The 20129-nt window shown below is 48.1% G+C and overlaps 1 protein-coding gene across 1 annotated transcript in view; it reads left to right on the top strand.

Moving 5' to 3' along the window:
* Window positions 1–5890: 5890 nt before the first annotated feature.
* Window positions 5891–20129, top strand: part of mettl21e (methyltransferase like 21e) — a 101631-nt gene continuing 87392 nt past the window's right edge. The window contains exon 1 of the mRNA XM_072475946.1: window positions 5891–6293. The gene's annotated coding sequence lies outside the window, so the exon portion shown is untranslated. The remainder of the gene's footprint in view (window positions 6294–20129) is intronic.

Genomic DNA, 20129 nt, shown 5'->3' with positions numbered 1-20129 from the left:
CGGTCCAGGAATCTCCCAGTCTCCCGCTGGCAGGAAGTCCTCCCGGATGCCCTCCACTCCATCCGGTCATTGCTTTGTACCACGACCAACCAAACACCTCACGAACATCTCCTTGTCTTCCCCAGGAAGTCCTCCTCTGGGACCTCGCTCCCGACCTGGCTGGCAGCTCCCGGACCCATCCTGCTCCAAAAACACGTGCGGGCGCACAAGTCAGACCCGTTGGTCGAGAGGGCCCATCTTCTCCACGCTAACCCCCAGTACCCCCGACGGCCAACAAGAGACGGTCTCCCTACGAGACCTGGCGCCCGCCGGATCCCCACACACATCCCAGCCACCAGTCCCACCCTCCCTCCCACCAGTGCACCTTACAGGAGGATCGGTCCTTCCGCCGGCCCCGTCTAGGCCCCCCCACCCACCGACGTACCCCGCAGACGCTCCCTTCCCAGGTCAACCGTTTCTCCCACCAGCGCCGTCTAGGGGTGTTGAAGCTGCCACAGAGATCGAGGCCATGCTCCCGGAGCCACAGACGCCCGAGCCTCCACCGGCGTCACCACTGAAGCTTCGACGATCACAGAGGACGACCAGAGCCCCCGATCGACTGATTGCTTCATTTTAAAGTGTATAGAGTTAATTGTGAATCTGTAAATAGTTACAAAACGCTGTATGGAGGTACTACGGTACCTCCATAACTATAATTTCTACCACGTTATCATGTTGTAATATCAAGCCACCCCCCCCGCCAGACTCTTTTTTAACAGGGGTTAATGTGGTAGTCTGTGTAGAGGTATTACGGTACCTGGTAATGCTGGAACACCATTGGTAGATATTGTATGTTTCCTATTGGTCAAGCTGTATGGTAGCTCCGCCCTGCAAGGCGGGGTATAAGAGCCCATGCTGCTCCAGCAGCCTTCTTTCTGTACCTGAGCTACTGGGGGAAACATCTAGCTTATTAAAGCCTTTGTAAAGAGTGATATGGGTATAATATTATCAAAATTGAATCGAATGGAAGAAAGTCAAGGCAATGTGTAACTCTGATGGAAATGTACAGTCAAGACAATTCAAAATGCTCTGTAATGCTTATGATAAATTTTATGAATAAATTATATTTTTTGAATAAAAAAAAGAAGAAAAGATTAAAGCCTTCAGTTGGACTACAACCTCGCTTGAGTGGTCATTGATCGTGCATCAGTCATGATCCCTTTAAGATCGGGTTTGGAACCCTGGAGGACTCCGCCTCCAGCTCCGCTCCCCCAGGGAGCCATATATAAGGTAATGTTCAGTGGGCAGTGTGCAGTGAGCACACTTCTCGGCAGCTATCTGGTTCTCTGCTAATTAAAGCCTTTGTATTACCAATCATCTCACTCGAGTTGTAATTGAGGGTATCTCAGAGGCACATTAATTGACCTCCGGCAGGAGGGCCATTCTCTATCATCTCTGCTGCTTGCACAATGGCTGGACAGAGAGAGGACAATGGAAACACCGTCTTCACTCATCATTTTACAGGCATCCCTGCTTTCCAGCCTATTCCAGAGGGCTGGTAAAACTCAGCCCATACACATGCCTTAAAGGTGATCGCGAGGATTGGCAGAGCATCAAAGTAGGTGGGGGAGGGGGAGGTGGAGGTGGGGGAGGGGGAGGTGGGGGGGGGGGGGGTCGGTGTGGTTGGTCCTCACTTTCAGGCACATCAGCAGGACTCTGCCACAATAGTATTAAGGCAGGATCGGCAAATGGAGTGTGACTGGACACAAGTGGCCTGTTATCGGCCAAGGGGAAATGATAGTTTGTACCGGTTCAGAATGGGAGGTCGCAGATGAGTTCTGCTGCCAAAGACTGAGATAGGGCCTTCAAAGGGGTAGTGTACAGGAGAACACTGGGCATGCCACATAGATGCTTACTGCTTTTTAAAAAAAGTATTATTACAAAAATGAATCAAAGCAGGTTACGGCAAATAAACACCCCGGGAAACATACTTCCCAACAATCAACTATACAGTCTGTACAGATTTTTCCCCTTTTTCACCCTCCTCCCCTTCCCCTCCTCCCCCTGTGCCTCCTCTCCCCCCACCCCTCAAGCCCCAGCAACGGACAGCTCCTCAAACATGGTCACAAACATCTCCCAGCTTTTCTCAAACCACCCTGCCAAACCTCTTAATTCATACTTTATCTTCTCCAACCGCAGGAATTCGTACAGATCACCCAACCATGCCGCTACCCCCGGTGGCGATGCTGTGGTGGTATGTATTAGGGGTCATGTGGGACTGTGAAGCCGTGATGCTATTGGCTGACAGATCCCGGGTCCTGGTTGGCTGCTGACTCCTGGCTCCGCCCTGAAGGCGGAGTATAAGAACCCGAGCTTCTCCCCGCCGCTTCATTTTTTGCTGAACTGCTGGGGACAAGTCTCGCTTAATAAAGCCTGAATCGACTTCATCACTTCTCGTCTCTCTCGTAAGTCATTGTGCGCTACAATTTATTAAGCGAGCTTAAAAGACTATGGAGCTCAGGATCGCCCCGAAATGCCTGCGGATCAGCCCCCACGCAGCGAACTTGGCAGCAGTATTTAAACACTGGCAAGCATGTTTTGAAGGCTACCTCCAAACAGCCCCCGGCCGGATCACAGAAGACCAGAAAATGCAGGTCCTGCATTCGAGGGTAAGCCCGGAAATTTAGCCTCTCTTAGAAGACGCAGAGGATTTCCCAACGGCGCTCGCATTACTGAAGGGCATCTACGTTCGGCCCGTGAACCAGGTGACCTACGCGCGCCACCAACTCGCAACGAGACAGCAAAGTCCCGGAGAATCGCTAGAAGAATTCTACGCCGCGCTGCTAATTTTGGGACGGGGCTGCAGCTGCCCGCCGGTGAACGCGATCGAACACACGGACATGCTAATTCGCGATGCTTTTGTGGCAGGTATGAACTCTCCCCAAATCCGCCAAAGACTTTTAGAAAGAGAGTCGCTAGGACTCTCAGAGGCACGGGCCCTTGCAGCTTCCCTAGATGTGGCCTCGCAAAACGCCCGCGCCTACGGCCCCGACCGCGCGGCAGCCCCTTGGGCTCTGTGGACCCCCGTTGCAACAAACCCCCCCCCCTCGCAGGCTTGCGCGGTTAAAGCGCCAGACCATCCCGGGGGGGCCCGCTGCTATTTCTGCGGACAAGCGAAACACCCCGGCAGCGCTGCCCGGCCCGCGCAGCTATTTGTAAAAGCTGCGGCAAGAAGGACCATTACGCGGCTGTGTGCCGGTCCCGGGGGGTCGCCGCAATCCCCGGAGAAGAACGAGCCCAGCATAGCCCAAACGCTCCCCAACCCCCCCCCAGCGCCCCATGTGCGACCCGCAGGTGCCGCCATTTTGGGTCCCGGGCACCACGAGGGGAGGATGGGCGCCGCCATCTTGTGACCCCCCAGCCACGTGCGATTCATGGGGGCGGCCATTTTGTCCACCCCCGACCACGTGCAATCCATGGGGGCGGCCATTTTGTCCACCCCCGGCCGCGTGCGATTCATGGACGCCACCATCTTGGTTGACAACAAAGGACCCCAGCATCGACGGCTCCACGGGGTCCGAAGAAGACGCCGCGACACTACTACCACGACTGGCTTCGGTGACTCTGGATCAATCACGGCCCCGGACGCTCCAGACGGCGACAACAATGGTGCTGATCAACGGACACGAGACATCATGCTTGATCGACTCCGGGAGCACTGAAAGTTTTATTCACCCAGACACGGTAAGACGCTGTTTTCTGACCATCCATCCAAGTACGCAAAAGATTTCCCTAGCTGCAGGATCCCACTCCGTAGAGATCAAAGTGTTCTGCATCGCAAACCTAACGGTGCAAGGGAGGGACTTTAAGAACTACAGGCTCTCCGTCCTTCCCCAACTCTGCACGCCCACATTACTGGGATTAGATTCCCAGTGTAACCTGCAGAGCCTGAATCAACTTCATCACTTCTCGTCTCTCTCGTAAGTCATTGTGCGCTACAAATTTGCCGCCGTGCAATCAGAGAGGCGAAGGCCATAACATCGGCCTTCCTCCTCTCCATGAGCTCCGGTTTCTCTGAAACCCCAAATATCGCCACCAAAGTGTCTGGGTCCACCTCCTCCTCTACTATTCTGGCTATGACTGCGAACACTCCCACCCAGAATCTTCCCAATTTTTCGCAACCCCAAAACATGTGCCTGTGATTCGCTGGCCCCCGCCCACACCCGTCACACTCATCTGCTACCCCCTGAAAGAACCCACTCATTCTCGCCCGAGTCATATGCACCCTGTGCACCACCTTAAACTGTATCAGGCTCATCCTTGCATAAGAGGAGGTCCCGTTTACCATGTGCAGTGCCTCACTCCATACTACCCAATTGATCTCCCCTCCCAACTCCGCTTCCCATTTCTAATTGATCTTCACCATCTCTCTGCTCCCCCAGCCACTTATATATATCCCCAATTCTTCCCTCCCCTTCCACATCCGGAAGCAGCAGTCGCTCCAGCAGGATGTATCCCGGCAATCTAGGGAACTCCTTCCAGACCTTTTCACGCAATGTCCCTAACCTGCAGATACCTGAACTCACTACCCCTCGGCAGCTCTCCCTCTCCCTTAGCTCTTCCAGACTGGCGAACCCTTCCTCCAAATACAAATCCCTCACCTTGACCAGTCCCACTATCCATCCCCCCCGGCTCAAACCCATGATTCTTGCACACCGACACCCCACCCTAAAATGCCTCCTCAGTCCATATCTTCACCGTGGACTGCACCACTGGGCTCCCTGAATACCTACTCAGACCCATTGGCAATGCTGCCATCGCCATAGCCCTCAAACTAGACCCCTTACAAGATTCCTCCTCCATCCTAACCCACTCTACCCCTTCCCCTTCCCACCACCGCAGCACTTTGTCCACATTCGCCGCCCAATAATAATGAAGCAAGTTCAGCAACGCCAACTGTCTCTGCCTCTGTAGCAGGGTCCTCCCCACCCTCGGCACCTTCCCCGCCCATACAAAGTCCGAGATGATCGTGCCCACTTCCCGAAAAAAGGCCTTTGGTTTAAAGATCGGGAGAGCCTGAAAGATAAACAAGAACCTTGGCAGAATATTCATTTTCACCACTTGGACCCTCCCCGCAAACGTTAAGTGCAGAGTATCCCACCTCCTAAGAACAGATGCTTACTGCTTTATCGGACATGCATCATTGCCAAGGTGCAAGAGGGAGGCTGGCTCCAACTTGGCACATGGCTTCACATAGAACTTGGAGCCCATCCTTAACCATGTGGAAATGATGGCCAACTCCAGCAGTTCTGGACCCAACTGTGATGTCTGATGTCTCAGCTTCCATTTCAGCATGGCCCAAAGCCACCTAATGTCTCAGTGTTATAAGAGAAGAACACATTGTGGTGATGAGAGCTATGCCTGTTACGATGCAAGGCCAGTTTGGTGCCATGCGGGTTCAGGCTGCAGTCATCATGGCTCTGGATACAAGTGTTCACAAGGATTTGCGAGTCCTCAAACCAGACCAGCAATCTATCCTTCAGCGGCTTACTAGGAACACTGAGTCACTGCCCCGGGAAGTGCAATACTCTGTTATCCATATCCAGGATGGCAGCGTTTATGTTCCAACCACTGCCACTTCACAAGTTCCACTTGCTATTGCCAGACTGCTGTCATCCATACAGAGGTGGCGCAGTCTAAAGCCAGGCTCACAAGCATAGAGGTGCTCAAGGTCATCCTGTAAAAATATCTCAGTCTCCCCAATGAAAGTCAGCAGCCTTCTGTTTTGTTGCATGGTCTGGGTCTGGACAGGGATTTGGGGGAGTGTCTATTCTCCCAAAGTATGCTCCTCATGTCCGTAGTTTTTCAAAACCATTACTCTTTATTTACAGCACAGTCGTTAGCACTGCTGTCTCACAGCACGAGGGTCCCGGGTTTGATTCCAACCTCGGGTATCTGTCTCTGTGGAGTTTGCACATTTCCCCGTGACTATGTGGATTTCCTCCAGGTGCACAGTCAAAAGATGTGCAGGTTAGGTGGATTGACTATGCTAAATTGCCCCTTAGGGTGGAGTTTCAGGAATAAGGTGGGGGATTGGGTTTAGGTAGGATGGTCTTCTGAAGGGTCGGTGCAGACTCAATTGGCCGTATGGCCTCCTGCAATGTATGGATTCTATGATTCTATGATTTACACATTTGGACCTCTTGGAGGTCGGAGCTCGTCCTTGCAGCGTTGAGAATTTCCAGTCCCACTTTTGGATCAAAACACCGGCCCAGATCTTTCTTTCTCCTCATCTGAAATCATTCCAGCCTTGGGTGAGTGCCTGTGTGGCGTTCGTACATTCTTCCTGTATCTGCATGGGTTTCCTCCGGGTGCTGCGGTTTCCTCCCACAGTCCAAAGATGTGCAGGTTAGATCGATTGGCAATGCTAAAATTGCCCTTCGTGTCCAAAACATTTGCAGGTTAGGTGGGGTTATGGGGCAAGGCGGGGGAGTGGGCCTCGATAGGGTAGTCTTTCAGAGAGTCGTATAGACATAATGGGCTGAATGGCCTCCTTCTGCACTATAGGGATTCTATGATTCACTGCAGTTTTTCCTTATGATACCCTGGGCTGGCTCAGTCCTTTATGACTTTGGTTGTGAAGTGTATTTAATGATTGTGCTCGCCTTCTGTTAGTCGCGGGCCCATACCCTCTCCCTGGGCTTCAGCATTGGTAACCTGGTTTCTCTCTGCCTGCGATTAGGGTTCTGAGTCTAGTTGCTTCTCTGTTTTCCTCATACATTTCCTCTCTCAAGGCCATTTGTGGTGATATTAGGTTTGTGTTTTAGTGTTACAGATGAAAGCTGTGTTTTCAATCTCATCCCCATTAGTAACTCTGATGGTGAGAAACCATTTTGTAGTGATGAGGTTCAATAGCTCAGAAGAGCAGATTAAGGTTTTTAATTTTCTTCCTTTTCCGGTAATCTGATTACATGAGCAAAGCATTTTGGTGTGCAAAACTGTGGAATAGCTCATTCGCTAATTGTGGCTTATTGTCAGACATTATGATGTCCTGGATATCATGGGTTGCACAAATTCCCATGAGGGATTGGATGACTGCTTCTGTTTTGATACTTCTGCAATTTGTTTATTTGAATCCACCGTGAATAGTAATGACAATAAGGTAGGATTTCCCCCTAAATTCAAATAAGTCCAATCCCAGGTCCTCCCGCACAGCTTTGATGAAATATTAGAAGGTAATAGTGGTTCATTTTGTTCTTGGCTGTTTACAGAATAATTTATTCTACAGAATGAGTAATGTCTAGCCACCAGGCTGATTGTTGTGCTGTTGTACAACATTTTGCTGTTTCAATAAAATAAAAAAAATAATCACTTATTATCACGAGTCGGCTTCAATGAAGTTACTGTGAAAAGCCCCTAGTCGCCACATTCCGGCGCCTGTTCGGGGAGGCCGGTACGGGAATTGAACCCGCGCTGCTGGCCTTGTTCTGCATTACAAGCCAGCTGTTTCGCCCACTGTGCTAACCTCGATAACCTTGGTGCAATCTTTGAAGAATATCAGGCTGAAGCGTGCTCGATATAACTATTCTCTCACTGAAGATCAGCATGTTGTCCATGACTGTGAGGTGCTTGCGTTGTTCAAAGTCCTGTTGTAGTATCGGATTAGTGGGGATCTGGTCAGGTCATCCTTTCAGGCAATATTCTTCGATTTGGAGACATTCTTCATGTTGTTGCTGGGGTAATTTTATTTCCAACAACTTTTTGTAGAGGCTGGTAAATGCTGAATGATTAAGGCTGTATGTGCTTCAATGTCATCAATGAAATGTAAATTCTCTTGTGTCTGCTGTTGTTTTAGCGATTCACCAGGATGTTGCCTGGGATGGAACATTTAAGTTATTAAGAGAGGTTGGATGGGCTTGGGTTGCTTTCGCTGGAGCAGAGAAGACTGAGGGTCGACCTGATTGAGGTGTACATGATTATGAGTGGCATGGACAGGATGGATAGGGAGCATCTGTCCCCCTTAGTTGACGGGTCAGTTATGAGGGGATACAAGTTCAAGGTCAGGTTTAGTGGGGATTTGAGGAAAATCTTTTTTTACCTAGAGGATGGCGATGGTCTGGAATGTACTGCCTAGGAGGGTGGTAGAGGCGGGCCGCCTCGCATCTGTTAAAAAGTACCTGGATGAGCACTTGGCACATCATAACATTCAAGGCTATGGGCCAAGTGCTGGCAAATGGGATTAGGTCGGCCGGTCAGGAGCTGGATTCTCTGTTATTGGGAATATGTCCCCACACCGTTGTAAAAACTGTGGACTTTCACGCTAGAAAGACTGCCGTGAAAGGGCCACATATTCCTAGCCCTGCAGGGGGCTAGCAGGGACCTGGCGTAAAACCCGCAGCTTTTGCTGCAGATACCGGCCTCCGCACTTCTGGGTCGGAGACTGCTCATGCGCACGGCGACTTCCTTCAGCGGCCGCGCCGTTCTCCATGGCAGACTCGGACTGCAGAACTGGACATTAAAAATAGACACCTCCTCGACCGCTCGCCCAACCCTGACCGCCTGCACAAACATTGCCTGGCCGCGTACAAGGCCCCCCCCCACCGTCTGATCAGCCCACCCCCCGACCAGGGCGGCCGCGGTCTGAGTCCACAGCCACCACACTAGTTTCCTGACAGGCAGGGCCACATTAGACCCATGCCGTCGGGACTTCGGCCGGTCAGGGGCGGAGAATGGCGGAGCGGGTCTCCTGCAATGGTGCTATGCAGCGCGGCATACTCGCTTTTCGGGGCCCGTAGAATCAGGGAACTGGCGCCGGTCCTGATTCCGTGGGGGAAATGGACTCTCCGCCCCGATGCCGGCCACGATTTCGGAGTCAGTGTTGGAGAATCCAGCCCCAGGTGTCTTCCTCATGCGTCAGTGCAAACTCAATGGGCCGAAGGAGCTCTTTTGCACTTTATTATTCTGTGATTCTGTTTGATATTTCCCTTGCACATACTCTGATGGAGCCACATGTCATCAATCTTAGTCTGAACTGTTAGATTCTAGGTGGTATTTTTGCAATTTCTTTCATTTTAAAAAGAGTGCTTACTGGCTTATTGTTTGTTTTGATTTTGAAATGCAATCCAGTAACATAGTCTTAAAATTTTTAGCATGCCCATGTCGCTGTCAATGCTTCTTTTTCTATTGCGGCGTATCATTGTTCTGGAGGCACAATAGACCAGTCTATGTTTGGGTCTCTCTGCACTTGAAATAAAACACTCCCCAGACCTGTAGACAATGCATCTGTTGTTATTATGGTCAGTAATTCTGGGTCATAATGTGCCTAAATTTCAGAAGTGATTAAAAGTTGTATACTGCTTTCGAAAGCATTTTGCTGGTACCACTGTTGAGTGGGTCACAACAGCTGTCTCAAGGGCTTGCTGACCTCTGTTACATTTGTGAGGAACTTGCCAACTCGGATGACCATTCCAAGGAATATTTGAAGCTCAGTTCTGTTCCTAGGTTCCTGGAAATTCTCTGATTACTTCCAGATTTTGTGGATCAACTGTGATAATGGTGGTTTGTGCTATGTCACCTAGAAACTTGGCCAACTCACAATTTTCATTCAATGTTAGGTCTGCAGCCTGTAATGAGGACCGTTCTGATTCTGCAATCATGTTCTCTTGTGGAACCATGTCATCCATATGGCTTTTTACTCACTCCACGCCTTCCAGAGTGGGAGACATTGTTCTCTGAAAAATTTCTGGAGTTGGGAATATTCAATACATTGAAACAAAAACAATCAAAAGACATTATGAATGTGGTCAGCAATCTGGTTCCTTTGTCCAGAGGCAACTCCAAAATCCACTGTGAGCTTCCAATTTGCTAAATAAAATTATCTTGGCTTATTTGGCAAGGATCTCATCTATTGAGGCCATTGGGTGAATTGTATGCTCCACTGATTTATTTAGTTGAGTTAAATGCACAGAGATTTCCCCCGGGAAATGCCTTCAGGTACATGCAAGTGAGGCGTTTGTGAGGCGGCAGGTGAGGGAATTCCCGCTGCTCCCGGCACAGGGGATTCAAGACAGGGTGATTTTGGGCGTATGGGTTGGAGAGGACAAGGTGTCGGCGATATACCAGGAGATGAAAGAAGAGGGGGAGGCTTTGGTAGAGGAGCTGAAGGGTAAATGGGAAGAGGAGCTGGGGGAGGAGATTGAGGAGGGTCTATGGGCTGATGCCCTAAGTAGGGTTAATTCCTCTTCCTCGTGTGCCAGGCTTAGCCTGATACAATTTAAGGTTGTTCACAGAGCGCATATGACGGGGGCGAGGCTGAGTAGGTTCTTTGGGATGGAGGACAGATGTGGGAGGTGCTCAGGAAGCCCGGCGAACCATGTCCATATGTTTTGGTCATGCCCGACACTGGATGGGTTCTGGAGGGGAGTTGCAAGAACAGTATCTAAGGTGGTGAAAGTCCAGGCTAAGCCAAGCTGGGGGCTAGCACTATTTGGAGTAGCGGACGAGCCGGGAGTGCAGGAGGCGAAAGAGGCCGGCATTCTGGCCTTTGCGTCCCTGGTAGCCCGGTGAAGGATCTTGTTAGTGTGGAAAGACGCGAAGCTCCCCAGTGTGGAAGCCTGGATAAATGATATGGCAGGGTTTCTTAGGCTGAAAAGGATAAAGTTTTCCCTGAGAGGGTCTGTGCAGGGGTTCTCTAGGCGGTGGCAACCGTTCCTAGAGCATGGTGACCAGTGAGATGACCTCTTGCTACTGCATCTTTTTACCTCCATCCTTGACAGGGTTTTTCTTAATTGTAAAGAAACAAACTGATTTGGCATCAGCTCTTGAGGTGATATGGTACTCGGTTTTTAAATTCCCTCGGCCTGTAAATAATTTTGGAATACATTCTCGAATGTACTCTGTTGTTCTCATCAGCAACTTCATTCACTTTATAGATACATTTCAGATTTACGCATGCCTTTGCGCTTGGTAGAGAGGACTCTTGAATTTTTAATTTTAAGAATATCCAATTCTTTTTTTTTCCAATTAATGGGCAATTTAACATGACCAATTTATCTACCCTGCACATCTTTTTGGGTTGTGGGGGTGAGACCCCACGCAGACAGGGGAGCACTATTGATTTTGAACGAGGTTTGAGGATTTCTCAATCTTTATATTTCAACTTTGCCAGGAGTTGGCCTTTGACTTCGAAAGTTGTCCCACCAGGACCTTTGATGGATGAGCTTTTGCAATGATTAAGCCATTTGACATCATCTGCTAAAACAGAAACCCCTGCTCCTGTGTCTAATTTTAAACTCTGTGGGGTGTCTAACCACTTCGAGTTTAATACACCAATACTTGTTTTTCAGTATCATTTACTCCCTCCAGCAGGGTTATTTCCTTTGCTTGTGGTTCTTCCACTTTTATGTGGCTCTGTTTTAAAATGTTCTCTTCTTACATGTTGTCAGCGCATTTTCGAGCAACAAGCAGTTTCGAAGTGACCATGGTCGTGGCACTCTTGCACCATCCTGCCGGACATTCTTCTCGCTTGTGCAGCTTGTTCCCACCACAGTAAATTTCAAAATGGTTGTTGGCACGCATTTTCCCACTTTGCCAAGCTTAGGCTGAGCATGCTTTCCTTCTCATAGCCTACAAACTGAATAATCTAACTCAATCTTCAAGGGACCCCTCCTTCCCTGTGAACAAAAGCCGAATTCAGTTTCCTAAGTTCCATTTGCATGTATTGCGTTTACTAGCTTTAAATCCTCTCTTATCTGTACGAGATCCGATAATGCTTCATCCAGGACCCCAACTAAGATTCTGTCACTTATCAACTCATCCTTTAAGGTTCCTTAATTGCAGTCCCTGGCCAGCCTATTGACATTGTTGATGAACGAATCCATCCTGTCGGCTGGTCTTTAAGTTTAGCCCTCTCTATTAAGTTTTGATGGGCACTAAAATAAGAGTTCAAAGCTTTCAGGACTTCTTCATAAGAAGTTGAAGTCTCATCAACCCCCTGCTTAACTTTCACATCATCCGTGATAGATCCTACTACATAAAGTAGTGTACTGATCTGGCCTTTTAAAAATCTTTTTTGTGTAATTCTCGCAGAATCTTTACAGAGCAGAAGGAGGCAGCTCATCCCATCCAGTCTGCACTGGCTGTTTGAAAGAACATTCTACCTAGTTCCAGTCCCCTGCCTTATCCCTGTAACCTTGCACAATCTTTCTTTTCAGACAGCAATCCAATTCCTATTTGGAGACTTCAATCGAGTCTGCCTCGAACTTTCTTTCAGGAAGTTTCTTCCAGACTCCAACCACCCTCTGGGTGAATTTTATTTCCTCCTTTTACCAATAGTTTTGAATCTGTGTTTGATGCTCTGTTGGGGATGGTTTTTCCCTGTTTACCCCTCAGGATCTTGAAGACCTCTATCAAATCTTCTCTCAGCCTTTTGTTTCCTCCAAGGAAAACAGTCTCAACCTCTCCAATCTATCCTCATAGCTACAAATCTTTTCCCTTGGAATAAATCTTGATGTGGACCTCACTGACTGGGCCAGCATATATTGCCTTGAGCTGAGTGGTTTCATAGGCCATTTCAAAGGGGCAGTTAAGAGTCATGTGATTTGGAGTCACATTAAAGCCAGACCAGATAAGGGTGGCAGATTTCCTTCCCTAAAGGGCATTAGTGAACTTTGCCTTTACAACATCAATAATGGTCGTCATTAATTTTTAATTCCAGATTATTTTTATTAAATTCAAATTTCAGCATCTGCGACAGCCCTGGTCCCATTAGAGCAGTACCCTGGACCTCTGGATTACCAATTCAATGATAATACCACTGTGCCATCACCTCTCTTCAATACCTTAATAGCCTTCCTCAAGTATGGTGCCCAGAACTGGATAAAGTATTACAGCTGAGGCCTAACTAGTGTCTGATGCAAGTTCAACATGAGTTCCTTACTCCTGAAGCAGTACTGTCCCTTGTACTTCTTTTTCTCCAATTGTTCCAGTTCTGGGCCTGTTGTGAGCCTTCCACACTCTGAAATAGTTCCAGGAGTGGTGATGTGTTGGGTACTCTGGATCCGTGGAACACATACAGGCCACCAACACTTAAAATAGTGCAACACTATTTTATTAAGTTAGAAACTATTGAACATACTTTCATTGTGGGTTAACACAATGTTAGATTAAACTAAAGACCTATGCCTGTCCGAACCAGTCTATGCACCCAGCACATGGTGAGGATCTGTGCTGTAAGCTGTAAGCTCTGTCCTTGTAGGAGGCTGCATCCCGAATGAGCGGAACTCTGATGCCCCCTGTCTTTATAGTGAGTGTGCTCTAACTGGTGATTGGCTGCAGTGTTGTGTGTGTTGATTGGTCTTGCTGTGTGTCCATCAGTCTGTGTGTATCTGCATCGTGATATACTGGTGTATATTATGACATCCCCCCCTTTTATAAAAGAATGTATGTGTGTGGCAATAAATAATGTATGGTGAGAATGTTCCTAACTATGTGTGGGGTGCAAAGACATATTTACAGGACTACGTACATGAGAACTAAGCTATTTACATGGGAAGGTGCCTGGTGCAGAGAAGCAGTATGCAACAAGAATAACGAGATCAACACTATATACAAACCAGGGAAACGATCAAACAAAGTAACGAAACAATTCAGAGAGTCCATAAGTCCGCAAAGTTCATAAATTAAGTCTCTGAGGTGGGCGACGAATTCTGGTTGACCGTAAGGGTAGCACACCACTCATCGTCTGGATCGATGCTGTATACCGATAGAGGCTGGATTCTTTGCTTCGGGGACACCCTGTTTTTTGTAACGATACCGACTCGAAAAGGTGCCTTCGGGTCCTCAGTGTCAATATCGGGTAGTAGGTCCGCATCGGACTCGGTGACCGTGGGTTGAATGGCCCGGACATTCCTGCGAGGCTGGCCGGAGCAATACGAATTGGCAGGCCGAGCTGATCTGCATAAAGCAGCATAGTGGCCAAGTTTGCCACATCTCAGGCATTGTCGGGATTTGGCAGGGCATTGCTGCTTTAAGTGGGCGGAGCCACAGTTGCCGCACGTTGTAGCGTCAGTATGTTCGCTGCGCCACCGCGCATGCGCGGTGCAGCTGTACATGGTGCACGCCTGTGCAGTACGTTCGTCGACGTCCCCTCATTCGGTGCGCACAAGCACGGGAGTCCGCGAAAAACGCGCGAAATGGCCGCCCTCATCCAGGCTGAGGCCCTGGAGTTGCTCGATTGCTTGGCCCCGTTCTGCCTCGTGGGGACCTTGCCGCGCCGTTTCAGCCGCTTGGATGTGGGAATACCGACTAGTGGCGTGTTCGTGTAGCACGCAGGTCTCGATGGCAATCGCTAGGGTGAGCTGCTTTACCTTGGGGAGCTGCTGGCGTAGGGGGTCCGACTGAACACCAAAAACGATCTGGTCGCGTATCATGGAGTCGGAGGTGGGCCTGTAATTACAGGACTGCGCAAGAATGCGGAGGTGGGTGAGAAAGGACTGGAAAGGTTCATCCTTACCCTGCAAACGCCGTTGGAATACATAGCGCTCGAAACTTTCATTCACCTCGATGTCGCAGTGACTGTCAAGCTTGAGGAGGACCGTCTTGAATTTTGATTTATCTTCATCATCAGCAAAGGTGAGAGAATTGAAAATGTGGATGGCATGTTCCCCGGCCGTGGATAGGAAGAGACCGATCTTCCTGGTGTCCGAGGCATCTTCCCGGTCTGTGGCTTCCAGGTAGAGCTGGTAACGTTGTTTGAATATCTTCCAGTTGGCCCCTAGGTTACCGGTGATGCGGAGCGGCGGCGGCGGGCGGACGCTGTCCATTTTGCAGGATGGCTGTATGCTGGTAGAAGGCAGATCACTTGCAGGTAGGTCTAAGAAGTTCTAATATCCCTCAACTCCTAGTATCATGATGTGTTGGGTGCTCTGGATCCGTGGAACACATACAGGCCACCAACACTTAAAATAGTGCAACACTATTTTATTAAGTTAGAAACTGTTGAACATACTTTCACTGTGGGTTAACACGATGTTAGATTAAACTAAAGAGCTATGCCTGTCCTAACCAGTCTATGCACTCAGCACATGGTGAGGACCTGTGCTGCAAGCTGTAAGCTCTGTCCTTGTAGGAGGCTGCATCCCGAATGAGCGGGAACTCTGATGCCCCCTGTCTTTATAGTGAGTGTGCTCTAACTGGTGATTGGCTGCGGTGTTGTGTGTGTTGATTGGTCCCGCTGTGTGTCCATCAGTGTGTGTGTACTTGCACCATGATATACCGGTGTATATTATGACAAGTGGTAATGGGATTCCAGGCTTCTGCTGAGCCCTGAGATTTTTCCTGCTTCTACACTGCTGCATGCTGTTTGGGACCTGTGCTCACTGCTGACTGGCCTCTGGGTCGGTGTCTCAGCTTGTATCTGCCTCTCCCGCAATGTGAGTCTTAATTTTTCCTTTGAGGATCTGTTTTCTTAACATGGACTAAGGATTAGCCAACAGGCAGAAAACAAAAGGATAAACAACTGGCCCATCATGTTGGCAGTCTGTGGCGAGTGGGATACTGCAAGGATCAGTATTTGGGCCCAAGCTGTTCACTAATATGTCAATGATTTGGATGTGCGGACCAAACATAATATTGCCAAATTCGCAGCTGATACAAAGCTAGATGGGAATGTGTGTTGTGAGGAAGATGTAAGGTGACTTACAGGAGGATTTGGAATGTATGAGTGGGCAAGGACATGGCAGGTGGACTATAATGTGGGGAAATGTGAAGTAGTCCACTTTGGTATAAGGAACAGATGTGCAGAGTATGTCCTGAATGGTAATAAATTAGAAAGTGTAAATGCACAAAGGGACCTGGCTGTCCTTGTCCATACATCACTGAAGGCTAACATGCAGGTGCAGCAAGGTGTTAGGGAGCTAATGGAATGTTATCCCTTATTGCAAGAGGATTTGAGTATTGGAGTAGTGAGGCCTTCCTTCAATTGTACAGTAGCTTCCCTAGATTGCACCTGGAGTACTGTGTGCAGTTTTGGTCCTCTTACCTCAGAACGGACATTATTTCCATAGAGGGAGTGTCCATAAGATGTAGGAGAAGAAGTAGGCCATTTGGCCCATCAAAACTGCTCCGCCATTCAATGAAATCATGACTGTTCAGAAATGATCATCCCATCCAAAGTACTGAAAGGAATAGACAGGGTAGATGTAGGTAAGATATTTCCCTTGGTTGGGAAGTCTAGAACCAGAGTACACAATTTCAGAATAAGGATAAATTGACTTAGGACCGAGATGAGGAAAAATTTATTTACAGAGGGTTGTTAATGTTTGGAAATCTCAACCCCAGCGGGCTGTGGAAGCTCAGACATTGTGTATGTTTAAAGCAGAGATTGATAGATTTCAGATTAACAATAACATAAAGGGTTATGGGGATAGTGTGGGGAAAAGACAATGAAGTGCCTGATGAGCCATAATCGTATTTATTGATGGAGCAGGTTTGATGGCCTCCTCCTGTTCCTCTGTTCTTTACCATCCCTGTATCTTTTTAATGTCTGTTGAGTCTTTTAATTACTGCCACCATGTTTTGTTGTGTCGCCAAGGTCTAGTCAGAAGCTTTGGGGATTGTCTATTCTCCCAAATAACGTTGCTCTGGTCTGGAGTTTCTCAAAACCATTACTCTTTATTTATAGCAAGTATTTATATAATTGGACCTCTACACAAGGTTAGAGCTTCTCCTCTTTCCTGCCCCCTCTCACTTCTCAATCGTGATCTGACATTGTGTATGCTTCTGATGTTAACATTTTACTCCATACCTTCCACCAAATACACTGGAGCCACTGGAATAACAGCACTAAGGAGCTTGAGGACAGGCTAAGGCACCCATATGGTAAGTATTAAAGGAAAAAACAAGGGTGAATAGTTCAATTTTGTGTTCATTATTGGAATCGTTGTTGGATAATGATGTAGAATTTTTTTGTCAGTGGCTTTTATTTCAGGATTTTACACCAAGAGGCCACCGGGATGGGTGATAGCAGATGGATTGAAAGGTGGGATTGTGATGTGAGGATGAGATTTAAGGGAAGCAGAGTCAGAGAAACTGCTCACAAACAGTCCACCCAGGGTGATGGAGTCCTGGGTGTCTCATCTCTGCCTCCCTTTCCTCCTTGTCCTAATGACAATTTCCTGGTGGCAAGGGCTGCAACTTCAGGATAACAAGGTTATGGAGGGCACTGCAGACCACCATGAACTTTGGCACATCCGTTAATGTGTACTGAGGTGCCCCCATCTTCCCCCCACCCTCCCTTCCCTCTGATGTAGTCCATGAATGCAGAACTGTTAAGCTGATTGTGTGTTCCATAGTGTTTCATGTTGCTGCATGGCTCTCATTATGTTTGATTGGGTGGAGGAGGCAAGTCATTAGCCTGGCTACAACAGTTATTCCATGCCACCCAACAGCCACAATCTGATCCGTCGTGGTGGCTGCCCTTGGGATAGCTGGAATTCACCAAGAGGATCTTCTGGTCATATATTAATAATCTTTATTGTCACAAGTAGGCTTACATTAACATTGCAATGAAGTTACTGTGAAAAGCCCCTAATCGCCGCATTCCGGTACCTGTTCAGGTACACGGAGGGAGAATTCAGAATGTCCAAATTATCTAACAAGCACGTCTTTCGGGACTTGTGGGAGGAGACTGGAGCACCCGGAGGAAACCCAGCAGACGCGGGGAGAACGTGCAGACTCCACACAGACAGTGACGCAGCCGGGAATCGAACCTGGGACCCTGGAGCCGTGGAGCAACAGTGCTAACCACTGAGCTATCATGTCATCACACCCCAGCAGAATATTAATAGATTTAATGGCCTTAAACCTATGGAACATCTCCACAACATCTGAGGCCTGCAGAACCACATGTATGAGTTGATTACACCTTGCACATTGGGTATCCTGCCAGATTGGCAAATTTCCTAACGCTCGCTGGTCAGTGAGAAGCTGTTGCCGGGTTTCCAGGGCCTCTGTGACATCCCTGATGTAACGATGGATGGTGAACTGTGAATTGTTGTCAACTTCTCCTACAGCTGCTTGGAAGAATCCACTGGTATAGAGGTTTAGAGGACTGGTGACCTTGACAGCTACTGACAGTGTTGGCCTCACCTTCCTGTGATGCTGCAGGTCAGGTTGCAGGAAGTGGCACAGTTCAAAAGGCACCTTCTCATTGAGATACCTGAGGCGCTGTTCCTGGCTGAGTTAGAGATAGAAGTGTTCTCGAAAGTCTCTTGGTGGCCAGGCCCTTCCATTGGGAGTTCTCCTCCCCTCTCTGCTCACTGTTTCCATTCTCTGTTTTCTGTGCATCCCAAGAGCAACTACATCTGTAACCCTCATTCCTGAAACAAACTTTCTCGTGACAGGGAAGAAAACACCTCTGACCGCTGTGTCAAGATGAAGCACCACTCACTTCCTCTGAGAACACAAAAAACAATGCTCCGAATAACACGAGTAGGGGATTGCCAGGGGGTGGTGGGGAATGGGAAGAGCGGTGCAGCATTGTGCACAAATGTCAGAACCTGGAGGTCTTTGTTGGTACCTCGGTGTTCCTGAATTTTCATCTAGTTAAACACACTTCCAGCTGTGAGCGATTAAGGATGGCATGAACTGGACGCATGCAGTACAAAGTGGCAAAATGAGCACAAAATCAGCCTCAGAAGCTGACTGACATCATGATCTGTCTGCCCACTCTGCATGCTGACAATGCACATCCACACTAGCATCTTATCTGTTAGGCTGTACCACGCACTCCCCACTGGACATGGCCAATACAGGATCCCCATTATCCACTTTGCTTGTTACATCTTCGAAGAGCTGGCAAATTACTCAAACACTATTTACCCTTCATAAACCCATGCTGATTCTGATGAATTGCGTTTTGACTTTCCAAATGTCCTGTTATTACTTCCTTAATAATGGATTCTGAGAATTTCCCAACGACAGATGTTAAACTAACTGGTGTATAGTTTCCTACTTTCTGTCTCCCTGCCTTTTTGAACAAGGGCATTACATTAGCATTTTCCAATCCACTAGAACCTTTCCCACATCCGGGGAATTTTGGAATATTATAACTAAAGGATCCACAATCTCCACTGTCACTTCCTTTAAGACCCTAGGATGTAGGCCTTCAGGCCCTGGGCACTTGTCTGTCCTCAATCCCGACAGTTATCTCAGTACTTTTTACCTATTGATGATGATTGTTCCAAGTTCCTCCTTTTCTATTTCCTCTGCATGACCTGTTACGATTGGGTTGGTACTCGGGTCCTCCACTGTGAAAACTGAAGCAAAATTCTGATTTGGTGACTCCGCTATTTCAGTGTTCCCAACTATTAACTCCCTCGTGTCAATCTCCAAGAGACTAACATTCAGTTTAGCTGCTTTCTTCCCTTGTAGAAGCATTTGCTATCCTTTTTTATATTTTGCGCCAGTTTTCTTTCACAATTTACCTTTTCTCTTTTTATTGCTTTTTTAATAATCCTTTGTTGATCTTTAAACGTTTCCCAGTCTGCCACTGGCCTTTGCAACAGGATATACCTTCATTTTTGTCTTTATATTATCTTTAACTTCCTTGCTTAGCCATGGATATTTTTTCTCCCTCTTACAATCTTTTTTCCTATCTGGAATATATTTTAGTTTGCAGAAATTGAGTATCTCCTCAAACATCTGCCAATTCTTATCCACTGTCCTATCTTTTAATCTTCCTGCCCCGTCCACTAGGGCCAAATCTGTCCTCATGCCAATGTTTAACCTTTGTTTAACTCCAGAACGCTAGTTTAAAACAAAAAATTATTTACGAAATGTGGACATCGCCGGTTTGGCCAGCATTTATTGCCCATCCCTCGTTGCCCTTCAGACCGCTGCAGTCGCTGAGGTGTAGGTACACCACTGTGCTGTTCGGGAGGGTGTTCCAGGATGTTGCCCCAACGACTGTGAAGGAACAGCGATATATTTCCAAGTCAGGATGGTGAGTGACTTGGAGGGGAACCTCCAGGTGGTGGAGTTCCCAGGTTTTTGCTGCTCTTGTCCTTCTAGATGGTTGTGGTCGTGGGTTGGAAGGTGTTGTCTAAGGAACCTTGGCGAGTGACAGCAGTGCATCTTGTAGATGGTACACA

The sequence above is a fragment of the Scyliorhinus torazame genome, chromosome 15, assembly GCF_047496885.1.
Source record: "Scyliorhinus torazame isolate Kashiwa2021f chromosome 15, sScyTor2.1, whole genome shotgun sequence".
Lineage (NCBI taxonomy): Eukaryota > Metazoa > Chordata > Chondrichthyes > Carcharhiniformes > Scyliorhinidae > Scyliorhinus > Scyliorhinus torazame.
This window is presented reverse-complemented; position numbering and strand designations above follow the sequence as displayed.